This window comes from Lepidochelys kempii, chromosome 28 (assembly GCF_965140265.1).
Source record: "Lepidochelys kempii isolate rLepKem1 chromosome 28, rLepKem1.hap2, whole genome shotgun sequence".
NCBI lineage: Eukaryota > Metazoa > Chordata > Testudines > Cheloniidae > Lepidochelys > Lepidochelys kempii.
Genome location: NC_133283.1, coordinates 1,542,259 through 1,559,850, shown reverse-complemented (window position 1 = coordinate 1,559,850; position 17,592 = coordinate 1,542,259). Strand labels below are relative to the sequence as shown.

Sequence of the window (17,592 nt, the reverse complement as noted above, 5' to 3'; positions counted from 1 at the left end):
TGAAAAGGGGGAGAGACACCCCATCATGTACTTGAGCAAGAAGTTGCTACCCAGGGAGCAGAACTACGCGACCATCGAGAAGGAGTGCCTGGCCATGGTGTGGGCCCTCAAGAAACTAGAGCCCTATCTCTTCGGGCGACACGTCACCGTCTACACCGACCACTCTCCCCTGACCTGGCTGCACCAGATGAAAGGAGCCAACGCCAAACTCCTGAGATGGAGCCTGCTCCTGCGGGATTACGACATGGACGTGGTCCACGTGAAGGGAAGTGCCAACCTGATAGCAGATGCGCTGTCCTGGAGAGGGGGCCCCGAACTTCCCCAGGTCACTGGTCAGAGTGACCCCGCTCAGCTCAGTCTCGAAGGGGGGAGAGATGTGATGCAGCAGGGAGGGGGGAGTGTTGACCTGGGAATGTGGCAGGGGAGTTTCACTGGGGATGGGAGACCTGAGAGCCTGTCACCTGAGCCAGGAGGGGGAGAGGGAGGTAACACCTCTGCCCGGGAAACTGGACAAAGGCTGCAGGAGGGAGCCTGCTGGGGGGTTTTGGTTTCAGTTTGGTGCTGGGTGGTGGAACGCAGGGAACCCCAGGGCTGGGGTCTGAGCTCCCTGCCCCCAGAAGGACTTGACTGAGGGGTCCTGGTTGTACCCACAAGCTCTGTTTTAGACTGTGTTCCTGTCGTCCAATAAACCTTCCGCTTTACTGGCTGGCTAGGAGTCACAGTGATTCCCAGGAAGAGGGGTGCAAGCCCCAGACTCCCCCACCCTCCATGACACCTTCCTCTCCTCCAAGTGCTTTAAAATGGATTCCTTGAGGACCTGCTCCATGATTTTGCTGGGGACGGAAGTGGGGCTGTAGTTCCCCGGGTTCTCTTTCTTTCCTTTCAAAAAGATGGGCACTACATTTGCCTTTTTCCAATCCTCCGGGACCTCCCTCAGTTGCCATGAATTTTCAAAGACAATGGCCAATGGCTCTGCAATCACATTAGTGAACTCCCTCAGCACCTAGCCCCATGGACTTGTGCACGTCCAGCTTTTCTAAATAGCCCTTAACCTGTTCTTTCGCCACTGAGGGCTGCTCACCCCCTCCCCATACTGTGTTGCCCAATGCAGCAGTCTGGGAGCTGCCCTTGTCTGTGAAGACTGAGGCAAAAAAATCATCTGTCACTAGGCTTCCGAAGAAAGCCTTGTCTACCTCTTCCTTCTGATCTGGTGGTCAATAGCAGACGCCCACCGTGACATCACCCTGGTTGCTCTCGCCTCTAAACTTAACCCAAAGACTCTCAACAGTTCTCCAGTTCATACCGGAGCTCTGAGCAAGCATACCGCTCTCTCACATACAATGCAAGACCCCCACCTTTCCCCACCGTACCTGTCCTTCCTGAACAGTTTATACCCATCCATGACAGTGCTCCAGTCATGTAAACTTCCCCACCAAGTGTATGATATAGCTATCTTGCTATGTGGAAGATTGGGGGCCTGGTGAGAGAGCTCTGCACTGTGGCTATTCCCTGCCTCCCAGGGCCCAGAGGGGGTGCATCGTGGCCATGGCTGGGACACACTGTGCTGTGGTTATGGGTGAGGGGTTGGATCACAGAAACCCCTTTGGGACTGCCACCTGATGTGCCTAGACTACCTCTGAGACCGTTTTCCCTGCCAGCTTGGGACTTCAGAACCTTGCCTTGTTTGAGGCAGACCCGCTTGCCTGCTGCAAACACAGAGCCAAGTCTGAACCACATCCCCCACAAACTGCAGGCTTAACTGAAACCAACTTAAGAAATGCTCCTGTCTCCAGTACTCAGACACCCAGCTCCCAATGGGGTCCAAACCCCAAATAAATCCGTTTTACCCTGTATAAAGCTTATACAGGGTAAACTCCTAAATTGTTCGCCCTCTGTAACACTGTTAGAGAGAGATGCACAGTTGCCCCCCTGCCAGGTATTAATACTTACTCTGGGTTAATTAGTAAGTAAAAAGTGATTTTATTAAGTACAAAAAGTAGGATTTAAGTGGTTCCAAGTGTGGAGGCAAAATTGCGTGGGCCTAGACTTTGGTCAAGCTAGCCAAACTTTCACCAGTCTAACTGTGTATGTGACAAGAGGACGGGGGGGGGGGGGGAAGGGGCTCAGAGTAATGCAATTGAAACATGTAGCTGCAACAGCTAGCCGTATTGCAACCACTAACCGCAAAAGAACAAACTGTTAAGAACAGGGAAAGGTTGTGTTTGCCATGTAAGGAAAAGATGATCTTTGCTGTACTGCTAAGTAGGAAAAATACTAACGGGAAAGTATGCTTGCTTTGAGCATGAACGTAAGCCTTTATATGTTGTTAAATTTTCCTGTATCAGGCAGAGCAGCTCCTGACTAGCTGTTGCTCCCTGCATGCTTGTATTACAATAAAGGAGTCTCAGGCTGTTCTAATCCACACACAATGTGAGGTTAATTTTCCACCTCAATTGGTGGATCCAGCATGGTCCAGGGGGCCCCGGTGAGTGTGTGACCTACGCTTCTCTGTTTTAGGATGACCCTGTAACCTCTTTCCGCTCCCCTCCCCATCCAACGGCGGACCACGAGCCACTGACTGGTCTGATCAGCTTGCCCGAAGCAACAGAGTAAGCGGCCCCATTCTCTCTGAGACTAGCTGATGCTCTTTGCTGAAGGGAGGTGTAGGAGGATCGTGGATATCCTTAACAAAACCTTTCCGGTGTGAGTGTCCCCCGTGGGAGACCGGCACAACTTGCCACAAAAGGAAGGATGGGGGCCGGCGGCTCAAAAAGGCTCCCTGTCCTGCCAAAAGGCATGCCTATGCGTTACATGTACTTAAATTACAGTCCTGTTACTTGCAAGTTCTTCGAAAAATGGGATTGGCGTACCAACGATGACCCAAAATTACAAAGAGCCATTCCATTCTGAATGAAGCTTTATGTAGCTATGGGAATGAATAAATGCGAGTGATGTATGAGAGGTGAATGCTGCTGACTGGGTCTGAGGCTTGAGCCAGCTTCAGCTGCACTAGGGCCCTCACTTTCTGAGTGAGGGAGTCCTGAATGCAATGGGGGGGGGGTTGAGCCCAACCTCCAGACCCAGCAAGAATGAAAAAGAGTGACAACCTTTCCCTGAAGGGTCTGGTAATTTTAGCTGTATAAGCCGCTAATCCCGGTGGACAGGACACCCTATGTGATTGGAAAATGGTGGAAATCAGTTCAGAACTATTCCCGCTCAGCCGAAGGGCACACCTGCTTATTCTATGTATGTGTATTATAGTCCTGGGACTTGTAAGTACTTAGAGAATTGGAATTCTTACAAGCATGATGATCCATCTAAACAATTCCCACTGAAGGTACCTTTCTTTTTTCTCAAAAAGAAAAGGAGTACTTGTGGCACCTTAGAGACTAACCAATTTATTAGAGCATAAGCTTTCGTGAGCTACAGCTCACTTCATCAGATGCATATCGTGGAAACTGCAGCAGACTTTATATATAAAGTACTCCTTTTCTTTTTGCGAATACAGACTAACACGGCTGTTACTCTGAAACCTTTCTTTTTTCTTTGCATGAAGTGGCTGTTCCTTTTATTATTTTATTAATAAGCTTTAAATTTAATTACATGGTGTGTTCTCTTCATCTCTGCTCTTAAGATCCTGAGGTCTGAGCCTGATCAACTGAGGCACAGTTGGTATTTGCCCTTGGTATTTCAGATTTGCTTGGTCTGGCATGGTTGGTATTACATGTTAAGGATTGAATGAATGTGTGCCCACCCTCAGCCGCAGTAGGTCTGAGAACCGGGGAAAGGTTTAGCAAGGTTCCGGGCTCAGGAGCAAGTGGGTATACTCCCAGTTGTAGAAGTCCAGGTTGGTGGAGGGGAGGACTCGGGGAGTCTCACTCCACGCATGTGATCCAGTGCTGGTTTGGGTAACATGAAATCTCAAGTGATTAAAAGATCTTAAAACTTATATTAACGAACTGTGCAGGAGTGCGACAACATGATCTAAAAAGCAGAAGAAATGGTTTAGCGAGAAAAGCAAGATCAGACCCAGGCCAGCAGGCAGGCAACAGCTAAAAAAACAGGAAAGAAAGTGAAATGTTTACTCTGTAGGTGCTGGAGGGATTTAAGAAGTTGAATTTTGTAAAAGAAGTTTTGGTTTCTTTGCAGCCATTCTGAAGGCAAAATGGGCCATTTTCCAAGGGAGTGTCTGTAAATGGTCCAGGCAAAAGGCTATCTAACTGAAATCATTTGACTACGAACAATTTAGTCAAATTAGCTAAAAGAACATCAACTTAGCCGCCCCAAATGTATAAAAGGAATGCAATTACACAGTGCTACTTAGTTAAAATCCGATTAGGCTCCAAGGGGCTATAATAGGTGCTGGTTTCTCTTTAGATCACTGTGTATTTTGAAAGCAAGCGTTAAAAGTAAAAGGCAATCAGAACGCTAAAAAAAAAATTAAGTACAAGTTTTTAATTGTAAATGGCTCTGGATCCAAAAGCAAGCAAAAAAGCATGTGTGTGCTCATGCAAATTACCTAACTGATAAAAGCTACTGAAACTAGCCTGCCTATGAAACAAACACAGGAAAAATGGGGGTCATTCCTCTGTTTAGCCTGCACTCAGAACGGATATTTGTATAAAAGAAAAATATTTTAAGCAATAACTAATTGCCCCCAAAAGGGGTAGAAATATGTTCTTTTGTCTTTCAGAAAATCAGAAAAAGCTAATTTCAGCTGAGGAACAATCCAACATATCATGAATTTACTGGCATGATGAAAATTGTGTTTTATGTTTTATGTCCTGTCGTGTGGTGTTTTGTTTTGCGGCATGGCTAGGACTGTTGTGTTTAATTTTCCACAGGACAGTCTAGTTCAAAACCAAATGGAAGGCTCAGACCAAAAACGCAGATACTTGTTTTATTCAACTTGAATACAAAACGTTTTGGCGACTATCACGAAATACTAGGGGTTTAGTGCATGGGCTAAAGCAAGGGAAAAGAAAAATTACTGAGACTTATCAGTACAAACGGGTACAGTATGTTGGTAGCATAGTATGGCCAGACCTTTTAATTGGGAAAATTGTTGTTAAAATTGCAAACCAACAGACTTTGGAAGCAAAGACATGAAAAGTTAGCCCACTCCCTGTATTGCACATGCGATCCTTCTGGCTACCCTGGATCTCAAGCCAGAGGGCTGGGGAAGGAGGAAAGCTATTAGACACCAGAGGTTGTACCGAGTGGACTCCTCAGAAGTGGGTGTGCTTGTGCTGAACTGTTGCTCCAAAGCTCTGTAATAAAGACATTTCACAGAAGGGTGTATGTGGCATGAATTAAATAATAAGACTAAAATGCTGTATAATGGGCAATGTAATGTGCATATGTTAATTTTTGGGAAAAGGTGTGTGAGTGGAGAATGGAAGTTTCCTTTGTAGGTTACAAAAGGCTGAGAAGGGGAAAAGAAGAAGAAAAGAATCAAGAACGAGTAAACTCAACACTGTAGCTGGCAAGCTCAGTCCAAAGAGAAAATGCTGGCCCCCGCCCAAGGACAGTGCTCACAGCTTCTGCAAAACAACAAGGCCAGCAGGAGGGAAAGGACAAGGTGAAGTGCTAGTTACCTCTCCCTTGTCCACTGATAGAATTATCGTGCCTTCAGCATTTGCTGCAGAAACCAAAGCACTACAGGGTGATGTGCTGGCAACCTCTCCCCTGTATGACACTGAACCACGACTGTTCCAGGAAAGAAGAAAGAAATGCTCGCTCCGCTGAACCTGCCAAGGCCCAGGAGTTCCTGACTACAAAGGACATTAAAAACTGGCCCTGGTGAAAGAAAGGAAGCATTATACACTGGCAGGGAGGAAATTGGGGGTCCCCCTCTTGGGAATGTGGTACTGATTGGATATTGGGGTTTATTCCACAGGATGTGCCTTGTATTTCTGAACAAGTACCTTCTGCGTGTACTGCTCCCCCTACTTGGCTTTCAGATGATAAATATCAAAAGCGTTTTGCTGCCACTACCCCTGCCATTTCCCCCATCACCACTATGTCCCCTCCAATATATCCAGAAACCGAGAGCACCATATATTCTGATGAAACCCAGACCAAGGTTCAGACCAAGAAAGGCCAAGACCTTCACATCTTAGTGATCTATTTAAATATTGTTTAAAACATTTATTTTCCCAGGTATAAAATGTCATATGAGCAAACAATTAAGTGGAGAACAAATGGGTCAGTAAAAATAGAAGACTATAATACCCCAACACACAAGCCCCAGGACTCTGAATTTGAGGTTGATGGGTTCTATGAGGAAGTTGATAGGATGGCCATTCCGGGGCTTTGCAGCGTATCAGCGGCAATGGGCCCTTATTGTTGTTTATTCACCCAGTTCGTAAATAATCAAACTCATACTCAAAAAAAAGTGTGCTCTGTCACCGGAAATTTTACCTGTATTGAAATAATTTAACCTGTACCATATTGCAATATACCCCTTCCTATGCTCTTAATATTAATGCCTCACAAAAGTATATCAAAATTTTTTTCACCAACAGATGTGGTACAGTACTATTCAGGATACCAGCTAACAGAAATTAATGCTACCCTAGGAACTGTAAAATTTATCCTGCCCTTATCCAGCTTTCAAATTACTTCCATGTATCCAAATTGCTCCCAAGGGGGCTGCTCTTCAGTTAGCACAGCAGAGGGCATGGGTTTCCTCTAGAAGGAAAAGAAATTTGGCTGGACGCCTATGGGCTGGTGCAAATCGTTCAGCAGCGATTTGGAATATTTATAAAGGTCAATAACATGATAAGAAATTGGGGCAGCTGGAAAAGGCTACGGGAGCTCAGTTAACCCGGGTGCAGGCTGAATTTGGTAAATTACATGTTATTTCCACCCTTAGTTCCATGACCCAGGAATTGCTAACAAAGATGGTGTTAAATGTCACTAAGGCGGGAAAAGAATTGCGGTGGGATCTAGCATGTTCAGAAATTCAGGATTTCCTGGATGACCAGCTCATGGCCATTCGGAGTCATCTTGAGCATCAGGCTTGGCCCACTGCCCTTACTAGTGCTTCAGGAGGACCATCTAATCTGTGGCCATGGAGACATACTTGACAATTTTCAGGGTGGAGTTGCAAGTACCTGCAGAGCTCCTTCCAAGCATATGGGCCAGTCGGGGGGGTGGGTTCCCACACACCAAATCCTGCCAGGTCTGTGGGGAGGATGCATGTGGGACTGGATTATTCACTGTGACATCTGGGAAATTAAACCACCTGGTATGCCTGGACAATTTGCTGTCAGTGCTCCTGGAATAACACCCAACGTTTAAATAAGAATAGGAAATCAATGACCATTTTGGCCCTTTTGTGTATACAAAAGCTGAAGCCAGGGGAAGTTACCACTGTTTATGACAGTGTTTGCTGGGAAGGTATTGGACAAGAAACTACCCTGATAGGACACCTGCTTTTTCAAGCTAATAATAGCTGTGTAAATGTTAAGGCCACCACCTTGTAAGACCTGCATTTCAATCTCTCCACTGCTGCAGGAAATCACATTATTTATTGGCCTGCAGACAAGTTCCGGCAGGTAGCTTTTAAATTTAAAATATCTTTTAACTGGACCATTTTAGTACCTGATCGACTTCAAAATCTACTTTCGCTCCTACCAAAGATCCGAAAAATTTCTGAATTGCAAGGTCAAATTCATGTCCTTCAAAATATATATCAAATTGAAAAACATGCTTTTCATACAGCCTATAAAGTGTCTACCTTAGGTACTGATTATAATGTGTTGCATCATGTAACTAAGGCTATAAAATAACCCCAGTGTAGTGTTACAATGGAGCATTAATGCTTGTATTTTTGTTGTGTAGTTTGAGAATGTGTTGTTGTTGTGAAAACTGTAATAATGGGAACGCCTTTCATGTTCGTACTAAACATGCATTATTAATGTATCCAGCTAAGGTTTATAAGGTCGATCCCTTTCATTTAGAACCAGAAATACAAGATTTAATAAAAATAAAGGTTTAAGAGTAATAGTTGTGCTATAAAAAGAACAAAAGTGGGGATCGTGGAGGCAAAATTGCGTGGGCCTAGACTTTGGTCAAGCTAGCCAAACTTTCACCAGTCTGACTGTGTATGTGACAAGAGCACGGGGGGGGGGAGGGGGCTGGGGGGGAGGGGCTCTGAGTAATGCAATTGCAACATGTAGCTGCAACAGCTAGCCATATTACAACCACCAACCGCAAAAGAACCAACTATTAAGAACAGGAAAAGCTTGTGTTTGCCATGTAAGGAAAAGATGATCTTTGCTGTATTGCTAAGTAGGAAAAATACTAACGGGGAAGTATGCTTCCTTTGAGCATGAACATAACCCTTTATACGTTGTTAAATTTTCCTGAACCAGGCAGAGCAGCTCCTGGCTAGCTGTGTCTCCCTGCATGCTTGTATTACAATAAAGGAGTCTCAGGCTGTTCTGATCCAAACACAACCCGTGGTTAATTTTCTACCTCACGTAATAACAGACAGAACAAAGTACTGTAAATTACCAAGCAAAATAAAATAAAACACGCAAGTCTAAGCCTAATACAGTAAGAAGCTGAATACAGATAAAATCTCACCCTTAGAGATGTTTCAATGAGCTTCTTTCACAGACTGGATGCCTTCCTAGTCTGGGTCCAGTCCTTTCCCCTGCTCCAGTCTTTGTTCCAGCTCAGGTGGTAGCTAGACGATTTCTCATGACTGTAGCCCTCTTTGTTCTGTTCCACTCCCTTATATATATTTTGCACAAGGCAGGAATTCTTTGTCCCTCTCTGGGTTTCCACCCCTCCCTATAGGTGGAAAAGCACCAGGTTAAAGATGGATTCCAGTTCCGGTGACACAATCACATGTCACTGTAAGACTTTATTACCCACTTGCCAGCACACAGGTATACAGGAAGACTTACAAGTAGACAGAGCCATCTACAGTCAGTTGTCCTGGTTAATGGGAAACATCACGATTCCAAGCCACCATTAATGGCCCACACTTTGCATATTTGCAATGGGACCTCAGAGTTATAGTTCATATTTCTAGATTCAGACACAAGAGTGATACATTTATACAAATAGGATGACCACGCTCAATAGATTATAAACTTTGTAACGATACCTTACAAGAGACCTTTTGCATGGAGAATATTCCAGTTACGTCATATTCACACTCATTAGCATATGTTCACATATATGGAGTGCTGTCACAATGGGGCCCTTGCAAGGCCCTTCCTTCAATTGGGCAGCTGGTTGCGCATGCCTGCCTGGGGACGGCGCTCTGGCCGTGCCCCCTTCGTCTTTACTGGCCAGTCTCTCCTCTAAGTGGCTCTCTTGTCCCAAGGAAACTGGAGCTGAAGCTGAAGGGTTTCTCCGCATGCACGGGCTCCTGGGAGAAGCTGGGGTACGACTCTCACGTCCTTCGTGCACCTTTGGCCAGCAAACAGCCGTGTGCCAGCTGTGCCCAAGGACATCTGTGCCCCAGATGTGCCCAGCATTTGTGATTCCACACAAAGATATTTGTATCAGTGGCAGGATGCTGCTAACAGCACTGATGTGATTTCGTGATTCCTGGAAGTTAACACCCCTACAATCACCTACTCTGTCCCCCTGTCCAACCCACACATCAAAATCTCACCCAGAAAGTCCTGAACTGAGCCCAAGAAGTTGTACCTGAGCTAAAGAGTCGCTTTTTAAAAGAGACATCCAAATCCAATGGAAAGGCTATGCCTGGCTGGACATTTTCCATTCAAACTTTTTTTTTTTTTTTAAATTTGTTTTCAACAAAATGGAAGTTTGTGGGACATGTTAACTTTCTTCTAAAAACATTGCTTTTTGTTTTCTGTTTTCATTTTGAAAATTAGAATCTGAAAAGAGAACATTTTTCATTTTTTTTCCAGAAATGTCTGGTTCTGAGCAGTTTTCCTCAGAAGATTTTCTGGGTTTGGATGATTTGGGCCAAAACCGTTCTCATTTGCTCAGTTTGCAGCTGAAAATGTTGTGGTTTTTCAAAGACTGTTGGCCAAAAAACCTTCGGATTACAGTTTGAGGACAACAACTTCCACTAAAAATTTTGACCAAACCTCCCCTACCCCCCCCCCCAAAAGCAACCTCCAGAAAATCCAAAGCTAATTTCCATACAAATTTTCCCTGGGGAGAAAAGAAGTATTTAGCAACCAGGGCTGGGTAAATTCTCCAAGTGATGGCAAATCTGCAGAAGGGGCAGACTACAAAGAGCTACAAAAGGATCTCTCAAAAACTGGGCAACAAAATGGCAGATGAAATTCAATGTTGATAAATGCAAAGTAATGCACATTGGAAAACATAATCACAACTATACACCTAAAACTTAGTTGATACCACTGAAGAATGAGATCTTGGAGTCGCTGTGGAGAGTTCTCTGAAAATATCCACTCAGTGTGCAGCAGCGTCAAAAAAGCGAACAGAATGTTTGGAATCATTAAGAGAGGGATAGATAATAAGACCGAAAATATCCTATTGCCTCTATATAAATCCATGGTACGTCCACATCTTGAATACTACAAGCAGGTGTGGTTGCCCCATCTCAAAAAAGATCTATTGGAATTGGAAAAGGTACAGAAAAGGGCAAAAAAAATGATGAGGGGTATAGAACGGCTTCCGTATAAGCAGAGATTACTAAGACTAGGACTTTTCAGCTTGGAAAAGAGACGACTAAGTGGGAATATAATAGAGGTCTATAAATGCACGACTGGTGTGAAGAAAGTAGACAAGGAAGTGTTATTTGCAGAGGGCGCGCAGGGGCCGGCGGGCGGGTGGGCAGGGGGCGGGCAGGGGCCGCCGGGGGGGGGCAGGGGGCGCGCAGGGAGCCATGCGGATGGTGAACCCCCTTGACCGCAATCCCTCCGCCCCCCTTTGTAGGCTGCTTGTCCCTGCTCCCCCGGGGTAGCTCTGGAAGCTTGTTCACGCCGCGGGCACGGAGGGCCAGGCCGGGGCCTTTACACGCCGGGGCCAGGGAGGGTCTGGCTGGGCTGGTGCCAACCCTGGTGCCCTGGAGCAGGGCCCTGCCCAGGCGGTGGCTGCTCCCAGGCGGGAACCTGCCCCAGCCACGCTCACCGGGGTCGACAGCACTGCGGGCAGGGCAGGGCCCCAGCAGGCGCGGCCTGACCGGAAACAGTAAGCAGAAATTACATTGTCCCGGTAACCGCTATTTTATAAAAAGAAAAGGAGGACTTGTGGCACCTTAGAGACTAACCAATTTATTTGAGCATGAGCTTTCGTGAGCTACAGCTCACTTCATCGGTTGCATGCCGTGGAAACTGCAGCAGACTTTATATATACACAGAGAATGTGAAACAATACCTCCTCCCACCCCACTGTCCTGCTGGTAATAGCTTATCCAAAGTGATCATCAGGTTGGGCCATTTCCAGCACAAATCCAGGTTTTCTCACCCTCCGCCCCCCCCCCATACACACACAAACTCACTCTCCTGCTGGTAATAGCTCATCCAAAGTGACCACTTTCCCTACAATGTGCATGGTAATCAAGGTGGGCCATGTCCAGCACAAATCCAGGTTTTCTCACCCTCCACCCCCCTCCCCCGCGCGCGCGCACACACACACACACACACACAAACTCACTCACTATTTTATACTCCAATCGAGAACAGTGACCGGAAGTTATGTTTCCCCTTGTGCGCACACCTTTAAAATCCCACCGGGAACAGTGACCGGAAGTTATATTTCCCCTTGTGCGCGCACCTTTAAAATCCCACCGGGAACAGTGACCGGAAGTTATATTTCCCCTTGTGCGCGCACCTTTAACCTCCCACCGGGAACAGTGACCGGAAGTTATATTTCCCCTTGTGCGCTCCTTTGGAGTCCGTCCGGGTACAGTGACCGGAAGTTATATTTCCCCTTGTGCGTGCACCTTTAAACTACCACCAGGAACAGTGACCGGAAGTTATATTTCCCCTTGTGCGCTCACCTTTAAAATCCCACTGGGAACAGTGACCGGAAGTCATGTTTCCCCTTGTGCGCTCCTTTGGAGTCCGTCCGGGTACAGTGACCGGAAGTTATGTTGCCCTGGAGAGCTCCTTTTTAGTCCAACCGGGTCTCCTTCAATGTCCAATTGGGGACAGTGACCGGAAGTTATGTTGATCCTGTGCGCAGTCCTTTGGAATCCTTCCGGGAACAGGTTTCAGAGTAACAGCCGTGTTAGTCTGTATTCACAAAAAGAAAAGGAGGACTTGTGGCACCTTAGAGACTAACCAATTTATTAGAGCATAAGCTTTCGTGAGCTACAGCTCACTTCCTCAGATGCATATCGTGGAAACTGCAGCAGGCTTTATATATACACAGAGAATATGAAACAAAACCTCCTCCCACCCCACTGTCCTGCTGGTAATAGCTTATCTAAAGTGATCATCAGGTGGGCCATTTCCAGCACAAATCCAGGTTTTCTCACCCTCCACCCCCCCCCCCCACAAATTCACTCTCCTGCTGGTGATAGCCCATCCAAAGTGACAACTCTCTACACAATGTGCATGACAATCAAGTTGGGCTATTTCCTGCACAAATCCAGGTTTTCTCACATCCCCCCCACCCCCATACACACACAAACTCACTCTCCTGCTGGTAATAGCTCATCCAAACTGACCACTCTTCAAGTTTAAATCCAAGTTAAACCAGAACATCTGGGGGGGGGGGTAGGAAAAAACAAGAGGAAACAGGCTACCTTGCATAATGACTTAGCCACTCCCAGTCTCTATTTAAGCCTAAATTAATAGTATCCAATTTGTATCCAATAGTATCCAATTACCTACTACAGGACAGGCCTAACAAAGAAAATAACAGAACACCGCTAGCCGTCACCTTCAGCCCCCAACTAAAACCCCTCCAACGCATTATTAAGGATCTACAACCTATCCTAAAGGATGACCCAACACTCTCACAAATCTTGGGAGACAGGCCAGTCCTTGCCTACAGACAGCCCCGCAACCTGAAGCAAATACTCACCAGCAACCACATACCACACAACAGAACCACTAACCCAGGAACTTATCCTTGCAACAAAGTCCGTTGCCAATTGTGCCCACATATCTATTCAGGGGACACCATCACAGGGCCTAATAACATCAGCCACACTATCAGAGGCTCGTTCACCTGCACATCCACCAATGTGATATATGCCATCATGTGCCAGCAATGCCCCTCTGCCATATACATTGGTCAAACTGGACAGTCTCTACGTAAAAGAATAAATGGACACAAATCAGATGTCAAGAATTATAACATTCATAAACCAGTCGGAGAACACTTCAATCTCTCTGGTCACGCAATCACAGACATGAAGGTCGCTATCTTAAAACAAAAAAACTTCAAATCCAGACTCCAGCGAGAAACTGCTGAATTGGAATTCATTTGCAAATTGGATACTATTAATTTAGGCTTAAATAGAGACTGGGAGTGGCTAAGTCATTATGCAAGGTAGCCTGTTTCCTCTTGTTTTTTCCTACCCCTCCCCCAGATGTTCTGGTTTAACTTGGATTTAAACTTGAAGAGTGGTCAGTTTGGATGAGCTATTACCAGCAGGAGAGTGAGTTTGTGTGTGTATGGGGGTGGGGGGGATGTGAGAAAACCTGGATTTGTGCAGGAAATAGCCCAACTTGATTGTCATGCACATTGTGTAAAGAGTGGTCAGTTTGGATGGGCTATCACCAGCAGGAGAGTGAATTTGTGTGTGGGGGGTTCAGGGTGAGAAAACCTGGATTTGTGCTGGAAATGGCCCAACCTGATGATCACTTTGGATAAGCTATTACCAGCAGGACAGTGGGGTGGGAGGAGGTTTTGGTTCATGGTCTCTGTGTGTATATAAAGCCTGCTGCAGTTTCCACGGGATGCATCCCATGAAGTGAGCTGTAGCTCAGGAAAGCTCATGCTCTAATAAAGGTGCCACAAGTCCTCCTGTTCTTCTTCCGGGAACTGTGACCAGAAGATACGTTGATCCTGTGCGCGCTCCTTTGGAGTCCTTCCGGGAACTGTGACCAGAAGTTATGTTTTCCCTTGTGCGCGCACCTTAAAAATCCCACCGGAAACAGTGACCGGAACTTATTTTCCCCTTGTGCGCGCACCTTTAAGGTCCACCCGGGAACAGTGACCAGACGTCATGTTGCCCTGGAGAGTGCCTTTTTACAGTCCAACAGGGAACAGCGACCGGAAGTTATATTGTCCCTGTAAGGTTTCCTTCAATGTCCATCCGGGAACAGTGACCGGAAGTTATGTAGCCACGGTGCGCGTGCCTTTACAATCCAACGGGGAACAGTGACCAGAACATATTGTTGTCTTGCTACGCGCGCCTTTAGAGTCCAACCAGGGACAGAGACTGGAAATTATGTGGCCCCGGGGCCTGCTCCTCCTTTATCAAGGACACTGCCAGACGGGACTCGTGAGCGGTTCCGTTATGGTGACCAGACAGCAAATGTGAGAAATCAGGACAGGGGGTGGGTGGGGGCAGGCAATAGGCGCCTATAGAAGAAAGAGACCCAAAAATCAGGACTGTCCCTATAAAATCGGGATAGCTGGTCACCCTAGGTTCAGTGCCAGAATCCCTGTCATCATGGCACCAGCTAGCGCGACAGCTGCCCCGCCCTGTCCAGCTCTGCCTTCTGGCCTGGGACCTGGGCAGGGCCTCAGAGGGGAGGAGGCGGGGCTGACACTTCACTGAGGGCCACAGAGAGTGACCGGGACTCATGGCGGGGGGAGCATCTGCCTACTCCACCTCACCTCCCCACCGGGAAGAAGCTGGCGCCTGCCCCTGATGGCCGCAGCTTGTCACAACTAGTCTCTTTCTGTATCACCGCGACTGGCCACCAGGTGTCACTGCTGTTCCTGAGAACACAGGGTGTGCCTTACCCCGACTGGCCACTGGGTGTCACTGCTGTTGTGCCTTACCGCTGCTGGCCATGGGGTCTGGGTGCTCTAGCCCTTCTCGGAGACTCTTCATGCTAAAGCAGCTGGGAGTCTGTTCCCATCACTCAGGAATTTGAACATTTGAAAATTATAAGCAAAGAGAATCTCATTACTGATCATTGATGACCACAGACAATCTCCATATTAAAGAAGTCGGGAGTCTGTTCTCATCATCTGGGAATTTGAAAATTATAAGCAAAAAGAATCTCATTACTGATAATTGCTGGTGAAAAATTTCTCAGATAATAGTAGAGTAGCAAAGCAATGATGTTGTGCAGAGACAGTAAATGTAGCACAGCAATGGTTGGCTTCAGGAGGGATAGCTCAGCGGTTTGAGCAGTAGCCTGCTAAACCCAGGGGTGTGAGCTCAATCCTTGAGGGGGCCATTTAGGGATCTGGGGCAAAAATTGGGAATTGGTCCTGCTTTGAGCAGGGGGTTGGACTAGATGACCTCCTGAGGTCCCTTCCAACCCTGATATTCTATGATCTCCCTAGATCAAAAGGTTAATCCTCCTCTAAAGAGAAAAATATTTGACACAGTTACACAATTGTTAGACACATTTTTTAATTCAAAGATCTATTTTAAGCCCCATATTGGAAGCTAGGTAAACATAGGATAATTAATGTTTGAAATGCAGAAAGCTGAGAGAGCTTTGGTTTTTGCCTGAAAGCAAGTTCAATATGAAATGTATTTTATAAACAATTGATTAATAATTTGGAGCTTCCCTGAATGCTTTATTACTAATAATTTCAAGGGTCAGTTTCCTTATTATTCTAAATAAGGAGGGTTTTTGACCACATTTTTGTAGATTTAGTATGAAACAAGCGGTTTTCTATCCTTAGAGAGCGTCTGTCTGCTTTGCCTTGGGCTAAGGCTATTGAAGAAGAAAAGCAAACAAGCTGAGATGGTACAGTAGCTTCCTACTCCGTAAAGCCTCCATCACAACCCCCCCCCGCCCCCCGCAAGTCAACGGCTATTAGAAAGAGGTCTCTGGTTGTCTCCCAGTTGGTAATCCAGGGCTGACAACACACTCCTGTGAAGGAAAAGCCCTGCAGAGGGGCTCAGCAGAGCTAGGCGAAACTTCCACCTTGCAACCCCCTTCCCCCCCCCCCCCCGCACATAGGTTCAAGGGGCAAATCCCAATGAGCCTTTATAGACCCCAGGGCCAGCCTGCCCAGGGGCCAGTTGTGCCCAGGGGCTGCTCCCCAGACCAGGTTCCCCCCTCCCCACCCCCTGGAGGGTGCACAGCCCCCCTACGAGCCCTCTCCACCCCACCCCAGTGGCCCCCACCCCAAGTCCACTCACTGGTCTTGCTGGGTTGGTCCAATGCAGCAGCTCAGCAGGGAGGAGCTGCCTTCCAGAGGCACTGGGAGAGCCAGAGCGTCCTGCTTGCAGTGGCGGCGAGCCCCAGCCATGGAGGAGCCGGCGAGGCGCAGGGGGGCAGCAGCCCTGCAAAGGCGGCGGCACCACTAATGGGGAGCAGCCGCACCCCCCGCCCCTCCTGCAGCTTGGTGCCCCCCACCAGGGGCTCCTGCAGGCTGCAGTGGATGCATGTGGACGCCGGACCCCGTGCGCCCCCCGGCTCCCCCCTCACCTGGGGTTACCATATTTCAACAATCAAAAAAGAGGACGGGGGAGGGGGAAAGCCCTGCCCTAGTCCTGCCTTCATCCACTCCCTCCCACTTCCCACCCCCCCGACTGCCCCCCTCAGAACCCCCAACCCCCCCGCTCCTTGTCCCCTGACTGTCCCCTCCTGGGACCCCCCACCCTAACTGTCCTCCTAGGACTCTCCCCCCTACCTGTCCCCTGGCTGCCCCAACCCTTATCTACACCCCTGCCCCCTGACAGGACCCCCAGAACTCCCGACCCATCCAACCCTCCCCCTGCTCCCTGACTGCCCCCCCATGCCGGTCAGACGCTGGCTCCACCCGGAGGCAGACACGCCACCGGGCTGCTGCGCGCACAGCCCCTCCCCGGCAGCGTGCCCGGAAGCCGCAGAACCCGAGCGCGGCGAGGGAGGAGCCGGGGGGCGCACGGGGGCCACCGCCCGCATGCATCCGCCACAGGAGCCCCCGGGGGGGTAGGAGGGGGAAAGCCGGGCCTCAGCCTGGGCAGGAGGGGCGGGGGGTGCGGCTGCTCCCCGCTGGCGGCACCACGGCCTTTGCATGCTGCCCCCCTGCGCCATGCCGGCTCCTCCATGGCTGGGGCTCGCCGCTCCCGCAAGCTGACGCTCTGGCTCTCCGGTGCCTCGCGACCCACCCACCCTGCTCCTCACGGGGATCAGTGCTGTCTGTGGGGAGAGCGCCCCCTACCGACCCACCCTGCTCCCTGCACCTCACGGGGATCAGTGCTGTCTGTGGGGAGAGCGCCCCCTACCGACCCACCCACCCACACTGCTCCCTGCACCTCACGGGGATCAGTGCTGTCTGTGGGGAGAGCGCCCCCTACCGACCGACCCACCCACCCACACTGCTCCCTGCACCTCACGGGGATCAGTGCTGTCTGTGGGGAGAGCGCCCCCTACCGACCCACCCACCCACATTGCTCCCTGCACCTCACGGGGATCAGTGCTGTCTGTGGGGAGAGCGCCCCCTACCGACCGACCCACCCACACTGCTCCCTGCACCTCACGGGGATCA

The 17,592-nt window shown here is 48.5% G+C and overlaps 1 long non-coding RNA gene across 4 annotated transcripts in view; it reads right to left on the bottom strand.

The window, feature by feature from the left end:
- The window catches only part of LOC140904267 (uncharacterized), a 37,232-nt gene extending 20,621 nt beyond the window's left edge, over positions 1–16,611 (bottom strand). For 3 of the 4 annotated variants that reach the window (XR_012156469.1, XR_012156468.1, XR_012156470.1), the window contains exons 1-2: positions 11,627–11,700; positions 8,596–8,805 (exon numbers count right to left, since the gene is read on the bottom strand). This is a non-coding gene — a long non-coding RNA (uncharacterized lncRNA). Of the gene's footprint in view, positions 1–8,595; positions 8,806–11,626; positions 11,701–16,258 lie in introns of those variants that run through there. The other variant, XR_012156471.1, reaches the window with a different exon arrangement.
- Between the last annotated feature and the right edge of the window lie 981 nt (positions 16,612–17,592).